We start from the raw sequence: 11,639 nt of genomic DNA, 5'->3' as shown, positions 1-11,639 counted from the left end.
ATTCTGGCCATGATGAAGTACCAGGGACCATCTTCCTCCCTCCTGTTTTAAACAAGAAAATACCAGACAAACCATATGAGACAATGATATTCAGACACAGGACAATAGGCAGAACAGGACAGTGATCCCTGAGAGGGAAAAGAAACAAAGTGAGCCGTAAGATTGCGCAGCTTCCACTTAAAGAGAAATCTAGGGCTGGTTGCGGTGGCTCACGCCTCTAATCCCAGCACTTTGGGAGGCCGAGGCAGGTAGATCACGAGGTCAAGAGATCGAGACCATCCTGGTCAACATGGTGAAACCTCGTCTCTACCAAAAATACAAAAACTTAGCTGGGCATGGTGGCGCGTGCCTGTAATCCCAGCTACTCAGGAGGCTGAGGCAGGAGAATTGCCTGAACCCAGGAGGCGGAGGTTGCGGTGAGCCGAGATCCTGCCATTGTACTCCAGCCTGAGTAACAAGAGCGAAACTCCGTCTCAAAAAAAAAAAAAGAGAATTCTAAGCTTCAGAATAGAAGGAGTCATGCAGGCCGAGCCTGGTGGTCTCCCTGAGTTGAGGAAGGGGAGCTGGGAGTCAGGAGGCCCAGGTGGCTGCATTTTACAGGGCAGAGTACTGGAGAGGAGAGAGCTGCACAGCAATCGGCAGAGTCTCCCTCAAGTCTTCAGCTGCTACATGCATATGAAGAAGGCACAGGAATTGGGAAAGAATCACAGGAAAGACACAGGAAGACCGGGTACGGTGGCTCACGCCTGTAATCCCAGAACTTTGGGAGGCTGAGGTGGGCAGATCACCTGAGGTCGGAAGTTCAAGACCAGCCTGGCCAATATGGTGATACCCCATCTCTACTAAAAATACAAAAAATCAGCCAGGTGTGGTGATGCGCACCTGTAATCCCAGCTACTTGGGAGGCTGAGGCAGGAGAATTGCTTGAACCTGGGAGGTGGAGGTTGCAGTGAGCTGAGATCATGTCACTGCACTTCAGCCTGGGCAAGAAGAATGAAACTCCATCTCCCAAAAAAAAAAAAAAAGGAGTAAACAATCCGAAGAGGCCAGGAATACTTTGTGTTCCTACAAAACAGAATGGAAAGACTTCCTCACAGTTATGACTTTGTGCCAGTTATTAATGTATTACCTCTCAGCTCTAAGTTGATTTTTTATTGCTTGCTCTGTGAAAACGTAGCTGGGCCCTTTAAGAATTTTTTTTTTTTTTTTTTTTGCCAGCCCAGCATGATGTTAAACTTTGTCAATGCAAGGTGCTAGAGAGACACTATGGGAGGAAGGAGCTTTCATTCCTGATTCTGGTGTGCTCCACAGGTCCATAGCACATGCAGCAGATGCAGAGAGGCGAGCTGGGATACAAGGACAAGGACTATCTTCTCACCTGTTTTTTTTTTTTTTTTTTAATTTTTTGAGACTGAGTCTCGCTTTGTTGTCCAGCCTGGAGTGTGGTGGCGCGATCTGAGTTCATTGCAACTCCTGCCTCCCAGGCTCAAGTGATTCTTGTGTCTCAGCCTCCTGAGTAGCTGAGATTACAGGCGCGTGCCACCGCGCCCAGCTGATTTTTGTATTTTTAGTAGAGATGGGGTTTCGCCATGTTGGCCAGGCTGGTCTCGAACTCCTGACCCCAGGTGATTCACTCATCTCAGCCTCCCAAACTTCTGGGATTACAGGCGTGAGCCGCTGTGCCCAGCCTCACCTGCTTTAAACAAGTAAAACACCTGACAGGCTGTATGAAACAGTGATTCCCAGATCTCCAGACACAGGACAACAGGCAGAACGGGAGGGCCGTTCTTAGCTGCTCCATCTCAGCCCCAGGTCACTCCTCGTGTCTGCTATTCCTGTATTCGTTGAGAGTTCTGTTTATTTCTTACTAGTCAATCCCTTGCTAATACCTTCTTCTTGAGACAGAGTTTTGCTCTTGTTACCCAGGCTGGAGTGCAATGGCACGATCTCGGCTCACCGCAACCTCTGCCTCCTGGGTTCAGGCAATTCTACTGCCTCAGCCTCCTGAGTAGCTGGGATTACAGGCACATGCCACCATGCCCAGCTAATTTTTTGTAGAGATGGGGTTTCACCATGTTGACCAGGATGGTCTCGATCTCTTGACCTCGTGAGCCACCCGCCTCGGCCTCCCAAAGTGCTGGGATTACAGGCGTGAGCCACCGTGCCCAGCCCTGTTAATACCTTTTTACATTAGGCTGCGTGTGGTGGGTCACACCTGTGATCCCAGCACTCTGGGAGGCTGAGGTGGGAGGATTGCTTGAGTCCAGGAGTTCCAGGCCAGCCTGGGAAACATAGGGAGACCTTCTGTCTCTACAAAAGAAATGTAAAAATTAGCCAGGTGTGGTAGCACATGCCTGTGATCCCAGCTACTCGGGAAGCTGAGGCAGGCTATCCCTTGGTCCAGGAAGTTGAAGCAATAGTGAGTCACGGCCGCACCACTGTGCATCAGCCTGGGAACAAAGCCAGACCCTGTCTCAAAAAAAAAATACATTAAACTTTCCCTGTCCAAATTGCTCTGTGGTTTCTCCCTCTTGGCTGGATACTGACTGATACACAGGACATCAAGTAGAGTCCTCAGGTGATACTGCTTCTGTGGTGAGAGCCAGTTAGCCCTAGACCAAAGGCTGTTCTCCTCTTGTCGAATGGTACCTAAAAGCAAACTGTTTTTTTTTTTTTGAGATGGAGTTTTTTTGCTCTTGTTGCCCAGGCTGCAGTGCAGTGGTGCGATTTCGGCTCATGGCAACCTCTGCCTCCCAAGTTCAAGTGATTCTCCTGCCTCAGCCTCCTGAATAGCTGGGATTACAGGCGCACGCCACTGCGCCCGGCTAATTTTGTATTTTTAGTAGAGACGTGGTTTCACCATGTTGGTCAGACTGGTCTCAAATCCCCGACCTCAGGTGATCTGCCCGCCTTGGCCTCCCAAAGTGGTGGGATTACAGGCGTGAGCCACCACATCCAGCCTAAAAGCAAATTTTAAAAGGATCAATCTGGGCCGGGCGCAGTGGCTCACGCCTATAATCCCAGCACTTTGGGAGGCCGAGGCGGGTGGATCACGAGGTCAAGAGATGGAGACCATCCTGGTCAACATGGTGAAGCCCTGTCTCTACTAAAAATACAAAAAAAAAAAAAAAAAAAATTAGCTGGGCATGGTGGTGTGCACCTATAGTCCCAGCTACTCGGGATGCTGAGGCAGGAGAATTGCTTCAACCCAGGAGATGGAGGTTGCGGTGAGCCGAGATCGTGCCATTGCACTCCAGTCTGGGTAACAACAGCGAAACTCCGTCTCAAAAAAAAAAAAAAAAGGATCAATCTGTTTCCAAGTAACAACTAAGTCCCTGGACAAGGCTCAAAAATATTCAAAGGATTACAAAAAAAATCCAGCGCCAAACAACATAAAATATACAATGTCTGGCATCCGATTGGTAATTACCAGGCATGCAAAGACACAGGCAAATAATGACACAAAGCAGATCCAGAAATGTCACAGAATTAGTAGGCAAGGACATTAGCTACAAAGCTGTTATTAAATACAGTCCATATATTCAAGCAGATACAGAAAACATGAACATGGTGTGGAGAAGTGTGACGGATATAAAATAAGGCCTCGAGTGAACTTCTGAAGATGAAATGTATAACTTCTAAGATGAAAAGTATACTGGGTGGAGTTAAAAGCAGATTAGACCCTGTAGAAAAAAAGGTTGTTGAAGACTTAACAGTAGAAACTGTCCAAAACAAAACACAGAGAGGAAAAAAAGACTTAAAAAAAAAAACCCTCCAGGCCAGGGCTGGAGGCCTGGAGGCCTGGAGGCAGTGGCCCATGCCTGTAATCCCAGCACTTTGGGAGGCCAAAGTGGGTGGATCCTGAGGTCAGAAGTTTGAGACCAGCCTGGCCAGCATAGCAAAACTCCATCTGTACTAAAAATACAAAAATCAGCTGGATATGATGGCTCATGCCTATCATCCAAGCTACTCGGGAGGCTGAGGCAGGAGAATCGCTTGAACCTGGGAGGCGGAGGTTGTGGTGAGCTGAGATTTAGCCTCAGCACTCCAGCCTGGGTAACAGAGACTCTGTCTCAAAAAAAAAAAAAAAAAAACCCCTCCAAAACCAAAACCCAGAAAATCAGTGAGATCAGTGAGCTGTGGAATAACAAGTAGCCTGGACCTGTTTGGAGACCAGAAATGTGGGTCTAACGAGATCTACAGGAGAGATGGCAGAAAAAAATATCTCAAGAAACTATAATTTTCAAATTTGATGAAAACCATAAATCCACACATCGAAGAAGCACAATAAACCCTAAGCAGAAGAAATATGAAGACAACTAGACCAAGGGTAACGCATAATCTGCCTTAATCGCTGCTGAGCACCAGTGATAAAGACAAAAATCTTAAGAGCTGCCAGAGGAAAAAACATGTTATGTAAAAAGGAAAAAAATAGAAGTAGAGTTCTCGTCTGAGACAATGCAAGCCTGAAGACAGTGTAGCAGTGTCTTTAAAGGATGAAAAGATAAAAACTGTCAACCTAGAATTCAGTGGAGATATCTTTCAAATAGGAAGATGGCATAAATATGCATTTAGACATTCTAAAGCTGAAAGAATTCATCACCAGCAGACCTGCACTATAAGAACGGTTTTAGAAAGTCCTTCAAGCGGAAGAAAAATGATACCAGATGGAAATCTCCGTCTACACAAAGGAATGAATCGCTCTGGAAATGGTAAATATGTGGGTAGACAGAAATCAGAAAATATTTTTCTGATTTTAAAATTCTCTTTAAAAGATAGTTGAGGGTTTACAACAAATCTAATTGTTTATTGTGGACTTGTAGAATACGTAGAAATAAATACGTGGAGACAATAGCACAAAGGTGGGAAATGGGAGCAAGGTGTTTGCGCCGAGTGGTGTGATATTACTTGACGGGGATAGACTATAAGTTAAAGAACCATTGTGTAATCCTAAAAGAACCATGAGCAAAAATGTAAGGGGAGCATCGTGAACCAATAAAAGAGATAAAATGAAGTTAGGATCACAGGGGGGCCGGGGGGCGGGTTGGCCACCCCCTCGGCAGTCGGGTGGGGTTCCCCAGCCCAGCAGGGTCCCATAGAGCCTCTGCAGGTGTCTGGGAGAGAGTAAGTAGGGTCAGAAAAGAACTTCCTCTCCTGCCACCTTCTGGCAGTAAATCCAGCCTATTTTTAACTCGGGCCTCTGCTTAAGTGCTTTTGGCTAAAAGAAAATCCCCGCTTCTAAGATTCCCAGGCAGCCACAGTCTCCCTGGCTTCTCTGCTCACTCTAGCCCTATAAGGCTCAGGGACCGCTCAGATGTTCCCGACTTCCCAGCCACTTGTCCCAGGAGAGGAGGCTCCCTCAACTCCGGGTGCTCACTGTGGGTACCCACGGACAGACAGCCCCTCAGCAGGGTGCAGGTGTGAGAGGATCTCTAGGGGACATCCCATGGACATCGCATGGACACTGTGGGGATGGTGCCATGGAATGTGCAAAGACAGCCTGTAGCCAACAGACCGCAGAGTCTTGCTCCCGGAGGGTGCGCGTGTGCACAAAGACGCCCTGTGTGAAAAGGGCGTGCTCTGTTGTGAGTGAGAATGTTTTTGTGACTGCTTATGCTGTGAAACATAAACACAGCAGCCTCCGTCCTTTTGATCATGCTGCCCCCTCTGCTGGCCTGTCTCCCCTCATAGTCCCTCCCAGGCGACACCCACACCCGAGCTGGCAAACTGCCAATCATCCCTCAAGCCTCTCATCTCTTCCAGTCTTCCCTGACAACCCTGGCCAGAGGCCCGACCAAATGGCCGCCAGAATCTGGGTTGGATACCCAAGGGTGAGCATGATGCCTGCTGTGTGCTCAGCCTGCAAGGAGGGAGGAAGGCTTTTAAGGCCGTTTTGGGGGCCGTTTTAGGAGGCCACTGAGAAAATTCACTTTGCCACCATCAGACCAGGTCCTGCCAGGCCCTGAAGGGTACCCAAGTGGCAAACCTCAGGGCACAGAGAGGTGCCAGGGTCATCCACCATGCCCAGGGTGCTTAGTGGTACAGAGAGGCCTGGCCAGGGGTCTGTGCCCAGAGTGAGCAGTGCAGGTGCCAGGATAGTAAAGATGTGGGCATGGCCCCCGTGTGGAGTTGGGCAGCCTCTGTCGATTTCTCCTCAAAGCCTTCCCTGGAGGCTCAAGGTCTGGCCTCTGTGTGTATGTGTGTCTCTGTGTGTGTGCGTGTGCACATGTACATGTGTGTGTTCAGGCATGTCTGTGGTGTGGGAAACATGAACACGCTGTGGAGAGGTGTGAAAGATACAAAATAAGGCCTCAGTTGAACTTCTAAAGATTTCTCCTGTCTCAAGCTTAGCTCTTACTCTTCCCAGCCCCCTCCACTCTCTGCCATTGTCTTCTTCACCAGCACAAGTCAGGGGTCGGTAGAGGGCTCCCGGGGTCCCTGGGAAGAATGTGGTGGGCACTGCGTGTGCTGTTGGGTGTGGGCGTGTGTCTGTGTGTGCACATGGGATGTGAGTGAGAAGGCCCTGCCGCTCCCATGTCCGTGTAGATCCTTGGGGTCCTAGAGGTTGTTTTAGTGTCTCCTGTGGCTGTTGACGTGAACTGTCAGTTTCCAGAGGGTGTGAATGTGGCTCTGATCTCCTCCCTCCCACCTCCTCCCTCTTCCAATTTTCTTGACTCTAAGGTTTTCTGAGTTGGCTTGGCTGGGATTGTCACTGGGTCTGTGTTAGAGAATTGTAGCATCTGTTGAATGCCAGCCCTCAAGCGTGTCACCCCATGTGACCCCTGATGCAAGCAAGGCTCAGGGTACCTGGGAGCCCTTGACCTGCGTGTGGGCTGGCGTTTGCATGAGTGTGGTATAGACATCGAGGCGTTGGTGTATGCCTAATGCCCAGGAATGGCTTGAGTGTGAGGGCCTCACAATGGGTGGAATGCGCACACATGGATGCGTGTGAGTGGTGGATGAGTGTGTGTGTTTGTTCCTGCCGAATGGTGCCCCAGCCCTCCTGTGGGTGCTTGACCTGATCCCTCAGCCCTGTAGGGGGCCTCGCCCACTTCAGCTGTGTGAACAAAGTCCCTGCTTTCCTCCCTGCTTTGCGTCCAGCCCCCTCTCCCTCAGCACTGAGTTTGATTGACTGTGTGGGGTTGCAAGGGTGTGAGATGTATGAATGGGTGTGCACTGAAGTGTGTACCATGGAATGTGAAGCCCTAGCGTCCCCTGGCCAATGCCAGCCTCTTAGGGGCAGGCTGGCAGACCCCCGGCCAGTTGAGCCTAGCTCTCCCAGGTTCCTATGCCGGCCCATCTATCCTTTTATAGCCAGGTTTGGTGACAGCCCTATAATTACCTGGGGCCAGATGCTGTGGTGAAGGCTAAGAGTTTGGTGCCGTTGGGGAGCACAGTCTGGGGAGGGGTCATATCTGCCCCTCCCCCAGGCCATGCCAGAGACTGGAGGAGGCCAGATATCCGGGGGCGTCAGATCACAGGCCAGATCCCCAGGCTCGGCCTGAAGCTGCCCTGCTGCTCCGGGCCCAGTGTGTCTCTAGTGAGCTGGCCCCAGCACATCTGGGCGATCCCGTCAGCGTCGCACTTCCCCGGGCTGTTGCCCACGGGCTGCAGACACCAAGCCTGTTTCCCATCACCTCCCACTTGGGGCCCTCTTGCCAGTCCCTGCCCCTAATCCAGCTCATGCCCCTTGTCCCCACCCTCGTATCATCCCACCCCCCTCATTCCCATCCTTGTCTCCTGGTCCCAGCTTGTGTCTTTCATTCCAATTCGTGACCCCCAGCCCCATCACCACCACCTCCAGTCCACGCCTCTGTCCCCACCACGTGCCTCCAGCCCAGTCCGTACCCCTGGTTTGCCAGCTGGACAGAACATGGAGAGTGAGGGAAAATGGTGAGATTTGGGTGCTGAGTAGGTCTGGGCTGGACGGCTGTGGACTGAGCCCAGGTCCACTCCCAACCCCATGGCATCTACAACCGTGGAGAAAGAAGAGAGTGGAGATAAGAGAAACGGACAGAGAGTGGGTCGGGTCCTAGCCAACCCTGCCCCAGGCCTGAGAGCAGAGGATCCTACAGGGCAGCTGCTTGCCTTCCGTCGAGGGCCAGCACCCACTCTCAGCCCTTCTCCGCACCACAAACCCTTTCCAAGCTCCCCTCACCGTTCTGGCAGGTCACAGCCCCAGTGCTGCGCCATCTAGTGGATGTCGGCAGACTTGCAGGCCCCGAGTGGCAAATCCACGTGGCAGCCAAGCTCAGACCCCAGCCGGGAGTGTAAATAGCTCCTTCCCTCCTACCCACAGCGCTGCTGGAGTGACCTCTCACCCAGAAGGGAGGAGCGGGGCAGATCTGAACTTCCCCCTCCAAGCCAAAATCTTTGTTCAGCTGTTTGATGTTGCGGTGGGTTTTCACCCTGGGGAGGATGGGAAGAGGAGGGATGTGTGTAATACCTGGGTTGGGGGCATTCACCTGTGAGAGCCTCTGGGAATGCCAGCGTGTCAGATGGGAGCCCTCTTTGTGCCCCTGCTGGAGGCAGCCAGCAAGAGACAAAACAAGGGGAAGAAGACCGTGCCCAGGGTGAGGCTGCTGGCCACGTGGTGGGGGTCTGACAGCTTGGAGCCCGCACAGCTCACTGACTTGAACTTCCTTTGCCGGGGCTGTGCTTCGGGTGGGACAGCAGGATGAGCAGAGTGTCCAGGTCCTGGGGCACCATCTGGCGGCCACCAGCCAATTCTAAGGGCACCCAGGTGCTGGGGTGGGGCAGTAGAAAGGAGGGAGCTCTTCCTGGCTTCCCCTTCACCAGCTGTGGCCCCACTGCCATCTGTGCCTCTCCCCCGTGTCAGGCTCAGTCCCATAGCTGAAGCTATTCTGTTCTCTCCTCTCCTATCCATCAGCAGGCATTGGGTCTGCACTCTGGTCTCCTTTCTTCTCTCCCTCCAGTCTCTGCCCTCAGGCCCTACCACTGTGCCTGGTGACATCTCACGACTGCCTTGGCCAGGATGCCCTGGGCTCTGCAGACCTTGCTGTCACAAAGCAGGGCCCTGTACCAGACTGGCTCAGGGTCACTGGTGTCTGGCCACCTCAGAGCAGACCTCTCTCCCCAGTCCCCATCACATGCTCCTGGACAGAAAGCCTCACCTGAGGGAAAAATCCTCATCAGGGCTCTGCAGCTTTTAAAAATCATTTCATTTATTATTTATTTATTTTTGAGAGATAGAGTCTTCTTCTGTCGCCCAGGCTGGAGTACAATGGCTTGATCTCAACGCACTGCAACCTCCGCCTCCTGGGTTCAAGCAATTCTCCTGTCTCAGCCTCCTGAGTAGCTGGGACTACAGCCACATGCCACAACACGCCCGGCTAATTTTTGTATTTAATAGAGACTGGCTTTCACCATGTTGGCCAGGCTAATCTTGAACTCCTGACCTCAAGTGATCTGCCCACCTTGGCCTCCCAAAGTGCTGGGATTACAGGTGTGAGCCACCATGCCTGGCCAATTTACTTATTTATTTTAAACACAGGGTTGCCCGAGAGAGGTGGCTCACGCCTATAATCCCAGCACTTTGGGAGGCTGAGACCGGCGGATCACCTGAGGTCAGGAGTTTGAGAGCAGCCTGACCAACATGGAGAAACCCTGTCTCTACTAAAAATACAAAATTAGCCAGGTGTGGTCGCGCATGCCTGTAATCCCAGCTACTCTGGAGGCTGAGGCAGGAGAATCACTTGAATCTGGGAGGTGGAGGACGTAGTGAGCCAAGATTGTGCCATTGCACTCCAGCCTGGGCAACAAGAGTGAAACTTTGCCTCAAAAAAAAAAAAAAAAAAAAAAAAATGCTGAGGGCAGGGGATCTTGCTCTGTCACCCAGGCTGGAGTGCAGTGTGATCATAGCACATTGCAGCCTTGATCTCCTGGACTCGAGCAGTTCTTCCGCCTCAGCCACCTGAGTGGCTGTAACTACAGGTGCATGCCATCACGCCTTCATGCCTAGCTTTTTTTTTTTTTTTTTAAAGAAACAAGGTCTCACTATGTTGCCCTAGATGGTCTTGAACTCCTGGGCTCAAGTAATCCTCTCACCTCAGTCTTTCCAGTAGCTGGGACTACAGGTTTGTGTCACCACACCTGAATAATTTTTTAATTTTTGGTAGAGATGGAGTCTTCCTGTGTGGCCCAGGCTGGTCTTGAAGTTCTGGGCTCAAGTGATCCTCCCACCTCAACCTCCCGAAGTGCTGGGATTCGAGGGCTGAGCCACTGCACCTAGCCGTTTATTTTGTTTTTGTTTTTTTAAAGATGGGGTCGATTGGGCACAGTGGCTCATGCCTGAAATCCCAGCACCGTGGGAGGCTGAGGCAGGTGGATCACGAGGTCAAGAGATTGAGACCATCCTGGCCAACATGGCGAAACCCTGTCTCTACTAAAAATACAAAAATTAGCCAGGTGCGGTGGTGTGCGCCTGTACTCCCAGCTACTCAGGAGGCTGAGGCAGGAGAATCACCTGAACCTGGGAGGCGGAGGTTGCAGTGAGCTGAGATGGTGCCGCTGTACTCCAGCCTGGGCAACAGAGTGAGACTCCATCTCAAAATAAATGAATAAATAAATAAAAGAGCTGGGCGAGGTGGCTCATGCCTGTGATCTCAATACTTTGGGATGCCAGGGTAGGTGGATCACCGAAGGTTGGGAGTTTGAGACCAGCCTGACCAACATGGAGAAACCCTGTCTCCACTAAAAATACAAAAAATTAGCTGGGCATGGTGGCACATGCCTGTAATCCCAGCTACTTGGGAGGCTGAGGCAGGAGAATCGCTTGAACCTGGGAGGTGGAGGTTGTGGTGAGCTGAGATCGAGACATTGCACTCCAGCCTGGGCAACAAGAGCGAAACTTTGTCTGAAAAAATAAAATAAAATAAAAAATAAATAAAAGATGGGGTCTTGCTATGTTACCCAGGCTGGCATTAAATCGTGATGTCAAGTGGTCCTCCCACCTCAGCCTCCTGTAGACCCACTTTGAATGCCAGCCCCATCATCAGCCAGGTTGTGTGACCCTAGTCTTAGATCCTCATCTGTGCTATTGGAATAGTGAGGCTTACAAAGGCGCAGCCCTCGGCACATAGGAGGTGCTCAGTGAATGGAAGTTGGCTTATTCTAGTTCCTGCCCAAAGCATCTGGCCCTTTCATCATCTTACCATTCCTGAATTTTTGAATCCGCCACAACCTCCCCATTCCAGCTGGCCAGCCCTATCCTGCCTGGCCCGGGGATTGAAGGGAGCCTGCAGCCCAGACCCACTGCTATGGGGTCCCTCATGAGGCCCGTCCTCAGTCTGCAGGCTTCAAAGCCTTCGAGATTCTCCCCAGCAGGGCCCCAGCTCTGTGCACCTCCTCCTCCCTGAAGCCTCTTCCCTCTGTCCCTAGGCAAGTGTGTGTTTTTTCTTGGCGTTCCCACAGCCTCTAGGCATCTACCCATGAAGGAGCTGGTTATGTTGTCAGTGATGTGTGTGTGTGTTACCGATTTCTGCTTATACATCAACACACACTAAATTTTGAGCTTATTGGGGGGTAGAGACTACGTCTTTTTTTTGTCTCCAGTATCCAGGATAGAGCCTGGCACTTGGCAGGTCCTCAGTAAATGTGGATCAAGTGTGTGGAGGATT

At 51.3% G+C, this 11,639-nt stretch overlaps 1 pseudogene; it reads right to left on the bottom strand.

The window, feature by feature from the left end:
• Positions 1-594: 594 nt before the first annotated feature.
• LOC144580117 (histone demethylase UTY-like) lies at positions 595-11,293 on the bottom strand (annotated as a pseudogene).
• Positions 11,294-11,639: the final 346 nt, after the last annotated feature.

Source organism: Callithrix jacchus, chromosome 18 (assembly GCF_049354715.1).
Source record: "Callithrix jacchus isolate 240 chromosome 18, calJac240_pri, whole genome shotgun sequence".
Taxonomy (NCBI): Eukaryota; Metazoa; Chordata; class Mammalia; order Primates; family Cebidae; genus Callithrix; species Callithrix jacchus.
The sequence above is the reverse complement of the archived record's forward strand: the minus strand, read 5'-3'. Positions and strand labels throughout refer to the sequence as shown.